Here is an 8196-nt window from a genome sequence, read left to right as displayed (position 1 = left end):
GAGTTACACTTTGAAGCTCATGGCCCAAAGTAGCTCTAAACTCAAATTCTTCTCTTAGAGCTATTACAATAATCAGTACTCTTTATGGTTCATTTTTGCTTTACTATGAATCTTTCAGGAAACTCAGACTATGGCTCATTTCTGGAGCTTATAGATGGAAAGTACCAAATGAGCTAGTTATGGAGCATAAAATAAACTTATTACACATGGCAAAACAAAATACAGTAGGCACTTGTACTAAGCCCACAGTCAAAACTTTCCTCATGATAGGCAGGTTCCCCTTTTCCCCAAGAATAGTTGCTCCTTACTTATCTCCTGCTTCTTTAGAGTAAACCCCCAGTGCACTGCCCCAAGTGGGGAAAAAAAACCAGAACTGCCAGAAGGTGGTCAAGAACTCTCTCCCCCTGATAAGCCTACATCCTCCTGCAATTTATACATTCGCTCCAGATTTAAACCCCTGCTCTAAGATTGAAATCTTCCCATATCCCTGCCCCAAAAGGAAAAGAATTCAGAATCCCCAGAGATTTGATTCCCCTCCCCTATAGTCATAGAATTTAGCAGACTCATAATACCAGTAAAGATCAGGGTCTGCTTGTTCCTCCCTATCATGATTTTGTACCTAATTGTTCTTCACTTTTCTCTTGGATTGAATCTAGAATTCCTTGATTTAATCTAGGATCTCCTCTTCTTGTAGGAATTTGTCACTGTGATGTTGTCACCTTATCTTGCTTGGCATCTAATGTCTTCTTTTTTTCTTTAAAAATTTTTTTATAATCAATAATATGCATATTTTATAATCAATAGTATATATTGGTTCCAAGGCAGAAGAGTAGTAAGGGCTAGGCAATACAGGTTAAATGACTTTCCTAGGGTCACACAGATGGGAAGTGTCTGAGGCCAAATTTGAACCTAGGACTTTCCATCTCTAGACCTGGTTCTCAATCCACTGAACTACCCAGCTGCTCCCCATCTGATGCCTTTTTATCTCTGTCACTGCTATCAGCTTCCTGTCCCTCAAGAAATTCATAATAATATAGCCTCTTGCCTAATCAATGCTGCCAGCCCTTTTGTTAGGACCAGAGTCTCATTCACTATGTTGATTAAACCTCCAATGTGGTTATGAAGAATTCCTGACTTACCCAACCAAACTGCAAGCCCCCAACATTCATGCCTGACTAGGTAAAAGTGATTCACTTCTATTCACATCTTCCCTACCCCAGGGCTCAGTCAGTGTGTCCATGTTATCAACATGCCAGGGCAAGCAAATCCTCTTGCATCAATGAAATATCATAGTACTATAGGAAATTATGATAGGAATGGTTTGAAAAAACCCAAGAAGACTGCATGAACTGAGGCAGAGTGAAACGAGTAGAACAAACAATTATTTACTCAGTAAACAACATTGTAAAGACAAGCAATTTTGAAAGACAAGCACTTTGATCAATGTGATTCCTGTTACTCACCTCTTGCCCAATGTCTGGATTTGTTTCGCTTGTTTATGCATATTTGTTACAAGTTTTATTATTAACAATGTTGACAGTTTGGATGAGAGAAATAAATGTGTACTAATTTTTTAAAGGGAAGGAAATCCTCATATCTCAAAGAAGCTTCAGGAACTATGCTGGATAGTAAAAGGGCAAAGTTGGTAGTGATTACAATTGAGAATTAATGATTTAGGTTCAAATCAACATTGCATTTATTTTTCATTGTATCTCTCTTGGAATGCTAGCAAATTATAAATATCTTTGCATCAAACATCTCATAAAAACCTGGCAACCAAAGTATATGACAAAGTGGCTAAGTAATATGAAAGAATAGTATTCAAAAGAAATAGAAACTTCCAAAAATCTAAAGAAAAAAGTTCCAGAAATATTAAAAAGATAAAATTAAATTAAAACAACTTAGAGTTTGACCTCTATCAAGTTAGAAAAATAATAAAAGTATGAGGAGTTGTAATATACTATTGGTAGGGATATGATTTAGTCTAACCATTATAGAAAATAATTTATAATTTTTCAGAAGTTACTCACATTTATATCCTGTGACCTAAAAATCTTGCTATTGGATAACTACTCAAGGATGTAAGGGGCAAAAGGGAAGTCCCTATGTTATATATGACAAAATATTCATAGCACTCTTCTTTATATTAAAAAAACTTTTTAAAGCAAGAACTCATTGATTGTGGAATTCTAGCTTCCATTTAAACATCTGAAAAGTAAATGTTGTGAGTCAACAAAGATTTTTTCATACAAAATGTAAGAATTCCATCATTCTCCAAGCAGAGTCAAAATGATATAATAAATTGGGAGGAAAACTTTTTAAAAAGAGGTGAGAAAAAGCAAAGTGAAAAGTATATTAACATGGTGATTTAATATTAATAATAATAAATTAGGAAATTATAATAGCAATGCGATTGAACTTAGCTGATCAATAACCAATAATCATTTCTCCTTGGCAAATGGCAAATGGGGGAGAATTTTTAGGTGGAACTTCATTTAAAAATCAAATATGTAAACATCAGATTTCTTTTCAAAGAAAAATGAGAAAGAGAAATTAGGAAAAGCAGAATCTGTGACCACACAAACCAGTAGGACTATTCCACAGGGTGGATTTAGGAGGAAAGAAGGGGTGGAGTTTATATAGTATGGGCCAGTCACTGTGCTAAATATTTTATATAGATCTCATTTAATCCCCACAGCCTTAGGAGGCAGGTGTTATTATTCTCTTCTTTATCCAGTTGAGGAAACTGAGACAGAGATTAAGTGATTTACCCAAAGCCATGTAGCCAGTAAGTGAGGCTACTTTTTAACTCAAGTCTTCCTGACTTGAAGCCCAGTTCTCTATCCACCAGGCTACCTCTCTGCCTTAAATGATCAAAGAAGTGTTAGATTTTGATTTACTGAATTCTCTTGTCCTCAAGATAACTGCTAACTACTCTATGAGAGTCACTATGAACAACACCAAGGCAACCTAATCACCTGAAAACATTCATGAACACCTAAAGATGCCTTACTTCTTCTCAGGAAATATCTTAAGCAACTAAGACAATCTAATTCATTAAATGGATTTTTCTCTTCTGTATTTGTGTCTAAAAGATGAAACAAGCAGAATAAAAATCTGAGATCAAAGGCCATATCCAAGAATAGAACCATATTAACTTCACTACCAATTTAGCTAGACAGAGTCAGCTACAGATCTAGTCCTAGAAAAAAGTTTTCAATATATTATCTAGAGTCACACACTAAGTAAGTAACGAGTGCCTTAATCATTTGGCAATACTTTTTGATGGCACTGTAAGCCTGGCTCAGGGTCTGACTATTTGTGGCCATTAATAATCCTTCAGTAATTTCTTTGAGAAGAGGGATATTGATCCTGGCACCCCAAGAAAACTTTAACTTGTGAATTTGTCACTTACTCAGCTCAGATTCTTCCAGAATGTGTCATTTTCCACAAGCAAAAGAAACCAAATGTCTAGGATGTATCAGAAACAGGAGAGTCTCTTTCCCTAAAGGATTTGAGGAAAATGGTAGGCAACAATCTTTCTGAGTGGTGTTGAATATAAATGGGAGAGAGTAGATTATTTCTCAAGGTTTCTAATAGTTTTATCCAATTCAATTCAGCAACATTGTTAATGCATCTACCTGAGGCACCATGTTAGGTAGTAAGGACATAAATCTTTAAAAGACATTTTCTGATCTCAGAGAGCTTACAAGCTAATAAGGGAGATGAGACAGGAACTATGTGAGGAGTACAATAATTTGTTTGCTGGGGGGAAGTAAGACAACTATTCAACAAAGGCTCCATTCAATTCCTTTCTTTGGATGTTCTTCTGAGGTGGTGTCCCTCTTGGACCACAATTTTTCACTGTCAGTCGAGAAACAAAATTTTAAAAATTCTTCTATAATTCTTGTATCACATAGAACAAGCTGTATTTTCCCCACAAAATCCTCTGCAATACATAGGGTGATCTCCTTGGAGGTCAGGACAAAAAAAAACATTTCCTCCAGTTCACTGCAATCCATAGGGTACTCCCAATTTTTTACAAAAGGTTCTCTGACAATGCATGAGGCATTACAAGTGCAGTTCTGAACTTGCCCAATGATAGGACTAGACGCCAGCTCAAAAAGAAAGAAAATAAAATCATAATGAGCCCAAACACATATGGAACTCCCAAAAGTAATTCAATTTTTGAAATTGATTGGAACCATCCCCTCAGATCCCAAATGAACCCCAATTTGTAACAATGGTTAGTTAGGAGTTGTTTGGTTTTACAAGCGAGCTAAGTACTCCATCTTGGATGGCCCCACATTCACATTCAAGGAGCCACTGTTTGCCATTTTCTGAGGGGAAGGGAAGAGCTCCTTCCATTTTTTTTTCTTTTAGTCATACTGTGAAGGAATCTAATCTTCTCCTACGATAATTTCTCACTTATAAAAATATGTCATTTCTCCCATTCTTCAAGGATTAAGGGATGTTGCCTCTTTTTTTTTTTTCAGAAGTCCCATGGCTCCAAGGGACTTGTGTAGATAGGCTTTAAGGACTTTATCTCTGCTGGAAAATACTTATCTCTAAGGGACTGCTACTAGTAGATAAAATTTTTTTCAGCTTTTTTGTTGTGTTGCTAGCATATGGTTATACAGAGTATGTTTTAATATTCATATACTAAGATGGATTTGTGATCTCATTAATTTGTATGTTGCCTCCAAAAATGCAGATCATAATCTATCCATGCTTTCCCAACCAATACTACTAATCTGTGGAATGCCAAAAGTCCACCATAGCAGGTATGAGCACCCTGCTTTCACCTACCATCAACCATTCCAGTGACCTCTGTGTGATATTGATTTTCAGCTGTTCAAATCAGGTTGAATTCTCTGTTTTGCAGCCATACAACTCTACTAGAATTTGGGTATTAAAAAGGTAAATGAACTTTTGTTTCAAGGAGTAGCTTAAGATTATTAAATTAGATTTACAGTTGCCTGGAAACCATCCAGACTGACTTCCTCATATTGAATTCTTGGCCTAAATCACTGTCTATTATTCTTTCAGGCCCATCAATATACTGATTGATAAGTTGATTAGGATGTCCATCCAAATGCATGTCATGATTTGAATAATAAGTATCCTTCAGCTACTTGGCCTTTCCTGTATGGGGAAGTCAAGCTCATCCACAAACAAGAAACTCTAGTGGACTTCATCATTCATAAGAAATCCCTCTTCAACTTGGACTCTGCATTGTATCTCTTCCATTCAATGGCAAGAACCTTTGGTGACCATACAGATATCTCACCGTTTATCTCTTATTTTGATAGTCAAAGAGTCAAAAAGTCAAATAGTCAAAGAAATGTATAGTCAAAGGACCATGGAAGAAAGTTATGTCTCTTGTCATAGTTTCCAATAAATCTCAAATAAATTTGACCTATATCTTATTGGAAGGTGGTTGTTTTTTTTTTTTTAAAGAGAGCTTTTAACATAATATTTTACTCTGCCAAATCAAATGCTTTAGCTAGTATTAGAACACTGATAAGCACAGTAGAATCTTGAATTCTCTATGTCGTTCAGTTAATTGTATGCGTGATGATAAAGATAAAGAGTATCACCTACAACAGCTACATGTTCTCTATTAATGCCTACATTATGGATGTTCTCAATGGGTAAGTAGGGGAGTCATAAAGATTTCCAATAGAGAGGCAGAGCCAAGATGGTAAAGAAAGTACACAGACCCACCTGAACTCTAAGTATGATATATTGCCTCAAAATGAACCCATAACCCACAAAAAAGATGGAGTGAAATAATTTTTCATATCAAAACAACTTAGAAGGCTGGTATGAAAGATCTATTGCAGCAAAGTAGATATGGAGCACAAAGCAGCACACCAAAGCAGACCCCACTGGGGCAACAGGCTTCAGGGGCAACTGAATAAGCAGCAAAGGCTTCTGGAGCTCTCAGCCACAAACAGTAACTGGGGATTGGTCAACTGTTCATAAGGTTACAGGGGTCCCTTTGCTGGCTCTGGGTGCAAGACTTTTGTCGCATTGCCTGTACACAGATCCAAGTCACAGTTCTGGGTAATAGTCTTATGGTGAGGAAGAGCACTTGTACACATTGACACTTACAGTCACAAGGAAATAGGGGAACCTGATCACAGTTCCAAGGAGTAAAAGAGTGCTTTGGGTCATTGAAAAAATGGAGCACAGACTGGGATAATATTAAATATACCTTTCCCTACATCATCCCATCTTGGAATAACTGAAAGCAGAGAGATCCTCAGAGCTAGCTCTGAAGTCAGCTGTGTGCAAAACATGAAGTTTGGAAAATTGCTCCCTTTTCCATAGTTATAGAAACCAACTTTAATAGTTTTTGAGAGAAAAAAGCTAGAAAATGAGCAAACAAAGTAACAAATGAAAAAGAAACAACATAGAAAGTTATTTTGGTGACAGAGAAGACCAAAACACAAACTCAGAAGAAGACAACAAAATCAATACTGCTACATTCTACACCTCTAAGAAAAATATGGATTGCTCTCAAGTCCAAAAACAATTAATAGAAGAACTCAAAAAGGATTTTTAAAATCAAGAAGAAAGATAGAAAGGAGAACTACAAAAAGAAATGAGTGAAACTGTGATACTAATTTAAAAATCAAGAAGAACGAATCAAAAATTTGGTAAAGGAAGCACAATAAATACTGAAGAAATTAATACCTTAAAGAATAGATTACGTCAGTTGGCAAAAGAGGCAAAAAAAAATCCAAAGAAGGGAACAACTTTTTAAAAAGCAGACTTGGGCAACTGGGAAAAAATATACAAAAATGCAATGAAGAAAAACATCTTAAAAGGTAGAATTGGCTATATGGAAAATGAGGTACAATTGCAATAAAACACTAGCACCAGAAGTATTTGGAGCATTGGCAAAGTTGGCCAGAAGTCCTCCCAGAAAAGGCCATTTATTTATCTCATATATTCCAGATGAAAATATGTATTGCCAGAAGCCTCAAGCTAGTTTACATGATCTAATCTGATTTGGGAGAAAACAAACAGAAGAGCAGGCAATGTTTTGAGGAGCATGGGCAACAAGAAATGAAGAGTCGGAGGACAAGGTAGCTGGGCTGGTCCTGCCAGCAGTCAGGCCACTGGGCAACAAGTGTTTAGGGCCAAAGGCCATCTCCAACAAGACCTCAGACAGACATGGATGAAAATGGAGTCACCTCTTCTGGAAAAACAGTTTGTATATGAAGAAGCAAAAGAAGAGGTCATATGTCAGTTCCCAGATCTACAAATTATTGACAAATAAGGTGTCAATGAAATCAGCTTATGACCCACAGGCATCTCTCAGATACATTAGTTTCCGGATTTCATTGAATCAAAAGAAGCAGATGAGATATCTATCATGCCAAGATATTCCTTGGAAGCAGAGGTCTGGTATCCAAGAGGATATAAGTTTTCTGAAGCCAAGATTATCAGCATGGAGAACTCCCTTACACGTATTCCAGAATTACAATGGAGTCAAATCCTCAATTATATCCTGTACTGGGCATGCTGAAGAAGTGTACTGAAGAGAATACTGATCATACCTTCAACTCATTACTCTGCAATCTTTACTGAAACACAAAGGACAGAGTTGACTAACACAGCAATGATGAACTATCGCTGGGAAGATGCCACATCATCATTTCCCCTCAGGTTGGAGGCCACCTACATCTTTGAAATGAGGAAGAAGCCTTCCCCATAAGAGAAAGGGTACCAAATACATATATATGGAAAAAGTAAAGATACCCTTGGATCATGAGACCTTGTTGATGATGGAGGAAGAGACTATAAGCTGACTGGCAGCACTAGGTGCCAAAGGTACCATTGTGAACCTGACATTTAGGACTGTTTTTCCTGAGTCTATTTGGATGGATTCAAGAATGACTTAAGAACCTTATAAGAGAATGATTCTATACTTTGACATTAAGCATTCCAAGGTGGATGTTGGCACAGGCATTCAGGTGTCTCTAATGATCCATGAAAGATGAGAGTCTAATTGGAGCCTTGGCAGAGAATCCTGTTAAATAGTAGCATTTTTGGAATATGTTTATTGTGAGACTATTGTTCCCTAAACAGATCACAGAATTGTGCATTTTCTTCATGCAAATTAAAATCTAATGTGATGGTTCCTAAAAAAAAGCACTCCTTAAAAATGACAATTGGGCAAAT

At 36.6% G+C, this 8196-nt stretch overlaps 1 pseudogene; it reads left to right on the top strand.

Moving 5' to 3' along the window:
- The first annotated feature begins 7195 nt into the window (after positions 1–7195).
- On the top strand, positions 7196–7916 carry LOC100618162 (alpha-ketoglutarate-dependent dioxygenase alkB homolog 3-like; annotated as a pseudogene).
- Positions 7917–8196: the final 280 nt, after the last annotated feature.

Source organism: Monodelphis domestica, chromosome 5 (assembly GCF_027887165.1).
Source record: "Monodelphis domestica isolate mMonDom1 chromosome 5, mMonDom1.pri, whole genome shotgun sequence".
Classification (NCBI taxonomy): Eukaryota; Metazoa; Chordata; class Mammalia; order Didelphimorphia; family Didelphidae; genus Monodelphis; species Monodelphis domestica.
This window is presented reverse-complemented; position numbering and strand designations above follow the sequence as displayed.